Source organism: Temnothorax curvispinosus, unplaced genomic scaffold, assembly GCF_003070985.1.
Source record: "Temnothorax curvispinosus isolate PA1 unplaced genomic scaffold, ASM307098v1 QBEX01005390.1, whole genome shotgun sequence".
In the NCBI taxonomy this organism is placed as follows: domain Eukaryota; kingdom Metazoa; phylum Arthropoda; class Insecta; order Hymenoptera; family Formicidae; genus Temnothorax; species Temnothorax curvispinosus.
The window spans coordinates 1-9289 of NW_020215170.1; positions in this window are offsets into that span (position 1 = coordinate 1).

Below are 9289 nucleotides of genomic sequence, written 5' to 3' on the forward strand. Positions count from 1 at the left end.
CTTCCGAGTTAACGCCTTTTCCAACCGGCTTCCCAGTTAACGTCTTTTCCAACCGGCTTCCGAGTTAACGCCTTTTTCAACCGGCTTCCGAGTTAACGCCCTTTTATTCGGAAGCGACGAATGTTTCCCGTTCGCTCGCGTTCGTAGTCGATCGCCACCGTCGTGTAACTTATACGAACACAACATTGCCACAAGTCGGTGTCGAAAGACCGAATTGGACTTGGAGAAATTCTCGCTCGAGCAGCGCCGGAGGTAACGACCGCGGCACAAAAGCAACACGCCGCGAATATGATATGGTAATCATGTGTTGTCCCCGTACTAGTACTTTGTGTCGGCCAAAGTTGGCGCCAAGACTGGGACCCAGTTTATTTTTTGTAGATTAAAACATCAAAGATTCTATCTATGTATCATATAATAAATAAAAATAAGTGTGATTAAATTTTGTATTTTTTATTTTACAATATTTTTACAATATTTTTAAAAAATTTTACAAATTAATTTTAATTTCTTTTAGAAATATTACAAAAATATTTTTGAAATATTTGTGTGTATGCCCTTTAAACATATTTTATTTTTTAAAGCTGTAACAATGCACCCCTTACGACAAGGCATCGTCCCCGGCTACCACCCGCCGGGAGCCGCCCGACCGATTCCCCGTCGGGCGAGCACATTGCGCGGTGCGCCCACATTTTTTAAGTATTTGAAACGCACCGTGTACGCGGAAAATCCGCCGCACCGGTGCCTTCCCGCACGACGCCGACGAGCGCCGAAGCGAGCCGATCCCCGCCGAAGCGAGCACGCGGGATCGCGCCACTCCCACCACCGCGCCGTCGCCTGACGATCGGCCTCCCTCCTGCCAAGCTCACCGCGCCGAGCGGTATAAAAAGCCGGCGCGCTCGACGAAGAGAGACTTCGTCTTTACCACGGCTCTCCGCTATTCCTGACGAAGCTATCCTCCGAATCCTAGGGCAACACGCACAACGAGGTCCAGAGTTCTGGTTCTCGACTGAGGGTTCTCAGAATGTTCCCGAGCTCCCTGAACACTACCCCGACGGCCACGGCACCGTGGGGTCAAGCGTGCTCGGCCTCGCAGCGAGGGTTCTCACGACCGTGACCCCGGGATTCCGCCATCCTCCGGTGCAATATACCGCGCTATCTTATCCGTGCACATATCATATACTGCGTTCTGATATCTGTAGCCGCGTTCCGTATGTAATATACCGCGTCCGTTATTGTCTTGTATTAATTCCGTGCATATATCATATACTGCGTTCTGATATCTGTACACGGAGAAAATTTTATAGTAAATATTACTATGGTGTCGCACTAGCTGCGGACCATCGAGGAATTTCAAGGTAAAATACTATAATTATTGTTTTAAAAACGATTAAATAACGTAATTTTTACCATAAACATAGTAATTTAACTTAAAATTCCTCGATGGTCCGCAGCTAGTGCGACGCCATAGTAATATTTACTATAAAATTTTCTCCGTGTAGCCGCGTTCCGTATGTCAGATACCGCGTTCGTTATTGTCTTGTATTAATTCCGTGCATATATCATATACTGCGTTCTGATATCTGTAGCCGCGTTCCGTATGTAATATACCGCGTTCGTTATTGTCTTGTATTAATTCCGTGCATATATCATATACTGCGTTTTGATATCTGTAGCCGCATTCCGTATGTAATATACCGCGTTCCGTATGTAATATACCGCGTTCCGCATTGTCATTGTCTGCGTTATTCTCTCCTCTGCATACCGCATCTCGAGGCGAAGACTCGAGTCCCGATATTTCGTATACCGCGTCGCGTGCACCGGCACTACCGACCACTGCAATCTACCGCGTCCAGTTTGTGTGTAATACCGAATCTTGAATAAAGTGCATGTTACTGTCACATGGCAAATTGATTACTGTTTCTGGGCCTTTCATCGAACTCCCGATCCCGTAAACCAGTCCGCGTTCGATAAAGTCAGGCCGTTACAAAGCAATATTTTTAAAAAATGTTACAAATATTACTGAGAGAGAGAGAGAGAGAGAGAGAGAGAGAGAGAGAGAGAGAGAGAGAGAGAGAATATATTTATTTGCAATCTTTTAAAAATATTTTAAAAAATATTTTTTTTACATGATCTGGCGGACATAGAAACATTCTAAAAATATTTTTGTGAATCATTTTAATCTTCCTAAAAAATATTTTAAAAATATTTTGTGCTGTATGGGAAATACAATTTTTCCGACTAGTGGCACAGAGTTAATATGTCCGGCATTACGCGCATACGGTTTTTTCTATTTTCTGGGAAAACGGTTGATCACCAAACGTTTTACTGGTGATATTCGTGACCACCAAACGATTCCACGTCGAATGAGCTATAAAAAAGTTAAATTGGTTGAAAAAAAAATTGTCCGGCTAACTTCACACCGGAAATTTCATTTTTATTTTACAAGAAAACGGCTAACCACCAAACGATCGGACTAGACGATTAAAGACCACCAAACGACCACCAATCGATTCCAATTAATTAAAGTTCGATACGTTGAAGTTGTCCGGCCAACTTCACAGAGGTGCACAGCCGCATGCATGGCCATTGTCTTACTGCTGAAACAATACTCTTTAACTATAGCAGCTCGATTAGCCTTCTCCTTCAAAGTGCACATTTTCAAACGCATAGTGTAGAATTGATATAGAATTTTCTTTGTGATATCATGAAATGTTGGTGCCCTCCCACACATACTTCAGTTGTTCAGCCATAAATTTGGCTATATCATAATTTTCTACATTAATGAGGAGATTTCTTGTTTCTCTAAATGATACTTCATTATGAGCCTTCATTATAGCACGAAAACATTCGTCAGATACAGAATACAGGGCATTCTCATTGTCAGTGTACTTCCGGAGCTCAACAACATGACCATGAGGATGACAACCATCACCCTCCCACAGGACAGACTGCATGCATCACAAACCGTCATATTCATTTTTTTAATGCTGTGAATGACCGTGCCAGCCACATCGTATATAACAGGCCATTCCCACTCATCAATAAGATGCATGTGTTCATCAGACAGCAGAGAGACGTGAATACTTGTGTTGAGGAACCGCAGGTCGGGAGATGCAGTGTGAACAGGTCTTCTTTGCAAACGATGGTCTTTATTATATCACGCTCGACAATAGTTGTGTGTGCTCTGCGTCGCGTACAATATGTATCTGAGCCCTGAGGATCGACACGATCGAGACTATCGAGAGCGCGGCGCTGGGTAGCCGGAAGAGGCACGCCGCCTGGTGTCGGCTAGTGACCTAATGTGTATGCGCCACACGTGGAAGTGCGGCGTCGGAACGCTAGTTACAATCTACCGCGCGCGCAACATAAACTTAGTATTAGAGGTAGAAAACGCAAAAAAACAAAAGTAATCTGAATTCATCTTAGGAAAGATGCATTATCCCAACAACTTGAAACCTCCATGAGCCCATTGACTTCCTGGGTAGAGAGTCTTGTAGCAGCCATTTTTTTGGAGAAAGCCAAGAAATATTTTCTCACTTGCTCTTCCTCTTTCTCTGACAAATCAAAGTCATAGTTAGGATTTTTTATTTGCACAGTTAAGTAAGAGTTATAACCTAACCTAACCTAAGATTATCTTTTAAGTTCAGGGCATTTGGAGTTGAAAGGCGGAATTTCAAAAGCGAGAAGAGATTCTCAAGGCAATCTTGAGTGAATCTCCCAGTAAAAAAAAAAATGTAGCTCCGTTTCTGTAAGAAGTAATCTTGAAGCAGAAGTATTGCTGTACTTGCCATCACAACAGCAGCTTGGACGGGCTTCCATCTACCCAACTCACCGACTTTCATGTGTTGAAACACATATGCAGTTTTCCTGATGTGATCTAAAGCTGCCTGGTATGCCTCATGGTTCCTTAAGTTAAGGGCCAACTTCTTTCCACGGTTTGTCATTAAATCAAACCAACGATTGACCAACCCGACCCAATATGCCGTTGTCCTGTAAGTTTCCTTTTTTTTATGTAAAGAAAGAAGAGTAAGATCAACTTCAATCCGTCTGCAGAACACTGTTCTGCTCGTACTTGTCTTCATTTTAGCAAAATTGTTGGTACAGTGAAGGTTCTTCTCTTTCAGTCTGAAAGCCATTTTGCTCAAACTGCTTCTCGTGGTCCATTAAATCATCAAGGTGAGCAATGTTTACTTCATCCGTTACAAGATTTTCACTATTAACAATGTCCAGGGGGAGTGAGATAACATTGTTGGCGTTCAGCATAGTGGCAATATTCTTAAAGGCTGAACTGGGTCAGGCATAAATATCAGCTCATCTCCAGACCTCTCAGGATGTGGTATGCTGACTTTGACCTCGCTCCTGGTACACTTTACACCAAATGCCTTCCACATACCTCTATTGTCGGAACCCATATCACTTATAACACAGCAAACCCTCAGTCCAATACCTTCTGCCTTCTTCAGAATTTGCAGAACTATTGATTGCATAGCTTTTCCTGTTGCATTTTCCACCTCAAGCAATTCTTCATCTACTTTACGTGTAAAGTAATATGCAACTGGAAATTTCCAGCGGAGGGAACAACCTGCAAGCATGAACACTATATAATGCTTTTCTAGCAAGTCCAGAATGGGTAGGAAAAGTGCATTTGCCAATTATTTTCTTCAGTCTTGTATCATACACCTCAACTTCTTTAATTGCAATTTCATCCATAACTAATATACAGTCCTTGTCAGGGTCTGGCATACATGGGATTTCACACTGCATCATGTCAAATACCTCATCTATAATACCACTATTAAATCTGCAGTTCTTAACTTTATTTTGCAAGGAGCGTATAGATGGGAATATCGGATAAGCTTTAACAAAGTCACTGTATGCACGAGTCCCCATTTTGATCTTATAGATTAAACCTTCACAAACAGATGCTGAGCTCCACTTCATATTTCGAGTACTTCTTCCAGTTAAACCCCTTATTTGATCCTTGCGCAATCTAATAGTCTGAAAAGCAATGTGACTATTTATATTCTTTTCTTGGCATCTTTTGAGATTCCTGTTTGCAATCTTCTGAAGTTTTTTCATATTTAAGTATTTAATATACAGCTTAGAGTTGACTGCCTGCAGAAGATTCAATTTTTGCTGCAACTTCTGAAAGGCTTCTTCTTTGCTGCGGATATTCTCTTTCAGCATTTCTATGTCACTTGCAGCATCAGGTTTGTCTGAATACCATTCAGAGTCTTTCCAGCATCACAACCAACGTTTGCATCGCTTGCAAAGCTAGACACACTCGGACTCTCACAAGGAAAAAGAGATTCTGATTCCACAATTTCACATGGCGCAGTAGGAGGAGGCGAGTTTTCACCACTATTCACAGCCAATGTATTGTTGCGTGCATGCCGCCCGGTATGCTTCGAGTCCGAGCTGAAGCGAGCCGTCTTTCCGGAAATGTCCTTGGCAACGAGCTTGTTGATTTGTTAATTTATTGATTTATTATTGATTTGATAAGAAACAGCTGGGATTTTTGTCTCGAGCTGCTGGACCGTGCGGACGTGGTCCACGCTCCTCTGTATCGCGAGCCTTTAATAAACATTAAGTTTGTTCTCCTTAATCACCGCAGTGTTTCCTTATTTCCGCGAGCGTCGGGAGTGTGAGCGTGTGTGTGAGAACGAGCGACGCGGTGAGCGCAACAGTATGATCACAGCATTCATTGCTATTTGTAAGGGGCATATCCCCACAACTCGCTGCACTCTCGTCATTACCTACACCAGAGTCACCACATATTGTAGGAGTTGTATCCGATGGATCAGCTAAGGAACCCATAGACTCATCCATACCAACAATACTGACATTTCCGATATCTTGGAAAGTTTTATGTCTGAAACCAGAATATGGGCTGTCACCTCGTACTATTCTCTGCTTAGAGTCACACAAAGAAACGGAGGAGTAGAGGTGGTCCGAATGTGAAGCCTGATGCTTAGAAGGTCTGCGGGAGGTTTTATTCGGAATACTGTTTTCGTAGAAAGAAGTTGGGACAGCCGAGATGCGCAACTTCCGCGAACCGTCCACCCTTGGCACCTCCCACTGGTCCCCGTCAAAGTGAGTCTGTACATCAGAAATCCATAAGCCATACCCAAGCAGCATTTTGACGTCCGCCCGACGTTAAGATAAACACACTTAACGTTGGTATCCAACGTTTTTGCTACGTCGTTTCAACCCTCTTTTGCACTAATTTGGGGAATCAAATTTAGGTTGTACTAACGTTGGGATCCGACTTATATAAGTTAAATTGAGGTTACATTTTTTCCACTAGTTTTAACGTTGGTATAAGTAATTTTTGTAAACTTTGATTTTATACACTCTGTTAGACCTGAGGTTATTTTTTCACAACGTACATTTTAGGTGTAGTTTTCGTGCTTCCATTCAAACCATATGACGGCATTGGTATAATAAATGTATCATAATACGTACTTATCAATTTGGCACAAATAAAATAGCTTTAGAGGAAAAATATAGTTTGCGCAGTCTTTGATACTATTGTAATTTTGCCATAAATACACAAACCCAGCACTGAAAATTTATAACAAAACCCACTTTATTGATAAATGTGGAAATAATAGGTCGAAATTAGACGAATCGATTCCCTTCTAAAATATTCCAATTTACTAAATATTTTATTAAATAACTAAAATTTTCAAAAAATGTAGATTTTAATTTTTTTTTTAATTACAATTCAACAACATATATAATATAGACCAAGCATTGGCTGCGTTCAGCCGATACTCCGCTAGCCTAGCAATCGTGAGCAGTCGCTCGTTTCCTCTCCTTTTAATCCATTGGGTCAATGGAGAGGAAACGAGCGACTGCTCACGATTGCTAGGCTAGCATAGGAATGGCTGAACGCAGCCATTCCTATGCTTTTGCTATGGAGGGGGTGAAGTCGGAAGTTGGCAGTTTAGGACAGAGTGAGAAAGCTGTTTTGCGTCTACTGCCCTCTCACTCTTGACTATGTGACAGCAAAAGCGGCCACGGCCATATTTACTTAACTTCTTTACCGTGAAAGGAGACGATTTACTGGTGGTCTGTAGAGGTTAACGGAGCGCGTTAAATATTTCAAAGGACAAAAAAGGAGACGATTAAGATGGTTTTTTGTTGCATTTGTGGAGTACATTTAAGACATAAGTCGGACGGAATTCGATTTCACAGGTACAGAAACGTACAGTTAATATATTTGTATATAATAATATAGTTATTATTGTAATTTGTAATGCGAGCAAAAAAGTTACATACTAAACTTATTACTATACAAGTAGAAACATGAACATTGCTTGCTCATAGTTTTTAAGTGTGCAAATTATAAATTTAAACATTATTTTCTCACAATTTTTAAGTATGAAAATTATAAATTTGCACGTTGCTTAAGCAATATTTTATGTCGCTTATAAAGGTTCCTCCATGAGGAAGCAATAATATTTTTTGCTTAAAAATATAAAGTTCTATGGAAGTTTGATATGTTTACAACAGGACTATATATATTTTTTTAGGTTGCCAAAAAACACAATAAGGAGAAGACAATGGCTTGCAGCAATAAAAAAAAAAAAAGAATTTTTTATATACCGAAAATTCGGTTATATGTAGTCAGCATTTTACAAAAGATTGTTTTCTTATAACAGGTTGTAGTAAAATATATTTAAAAACAAATACAGTACCAATTGTATTTGATATGGCGTTAAGAAATGAATGTAATAACACTCAGGTGGTATGTATAATTGATATTTATTTTTAACATTTTTTAATAACTGTTGCAATGATCATGTAATTACAAAAAAGTACATATTTGTGAAATAAAGTCAAACTTTATGTCACAATTAAGGATCAGCAAATGCAGCAGCAACATACATGTGATACAAATGCAAGCAGTACAGAGAAGTTATATGTAACAAGTACTAACGAACAATGTCCAGAACCTCAGGAACCTCAGGAACAATCTTTACCAGAGATAAATATACAGACTACAGAGAATATTAACTTAAAAGAAGCACATGTATCTATTTCGAAAGTACAACAAACAACAAAGTTTGGTTTCGCTGATAAGTAAAATAATAAAAAGAAAAATTAGTTTTTAATGATGTTTATTGTGTACTTAAAAATTATATGCATATATACAATACATAAATATTTGTTACATAGTACAAATTTGGATATGTTCAATCCATGCGAAGATCCATTATATAAATTGAAAATAAAAGAGGACAAAATAAAAGCGTTGAAAGCTAAGTTAAAAATATATCAGCAGAAATGCAGAAGATTGAACCAAAGAGTAATATCATTGACGTCGCTTGTAAAGCATTTAAAAAATAAGGAATTATTATCTAAGGACGCTGCTGAGTTGTTACAAGTAAGTACTGATTGACAGAACAAATACTACATATATGTGGTACGAGTAATATAACAATATTAAAAGCATATAGCACAGGAGGAATTGCAATTTACTAATAATGAAATATACGTAATATGAATTACATGTAATTCATGTTGTACAGTCTAGCGTTTCATCAACTAAAAGAGAAATATTAAAAAGACATCTTTCAAAGAAGAAAAGAGGAGTATTTTCGGATAATATTAAAACTTTTGCAGCAACATTACAGTTATATTCAACAAAAGCATATGAATATGTTCGTAAGACTTTCCTTAATATTTTACCACATCCACAAACAATAAGAAGATGGTATGCATCTGTAGAAGGCAAACCTGGTATAACAACTGAGGCTTTAAAAACAGTAGAGAAAAAAATTAATGAAGCAACAACAGAAGGAAAAATATTATATTTTAGTTTAACTATTGATGATATGTCAATACGGGAGATCGTAGAAATTGAATATAATACATGATGTGGCGGTCCACGCCACCAATGATACAACCCTGCGCGATGCCTGCAATACCGGCAGTTCGCAGCAACGCCACTAGGCGTCGCATCGCCGGGGCAGCTTCGCGAGTTCTAAGTTTTGCACCGACGAGTATAAAGGGAGACCCCCTACGGGCTCGAGCAGATCTTCCCGGCGCAAGTCGCCGAAGGCACAGAGCGCCTTGACGCTAGCCTATTCAGCGCTAGTCGCTTTCACGGCGCAAGACGCCTGCTCACGGCGCCGGTCGCCTTTACAGCGCAAGTCGCTTCCTCGGCGCCGGTCGCCTTTACAGCGCGAGTCGCTTCCTCGGCGCCGGTCGTCTACAACGCTAGCCGCTTCCTTGGCGCGAGTCGCCCGGCTACAGCGCAAGACGCTTGCCGAAATCTCAC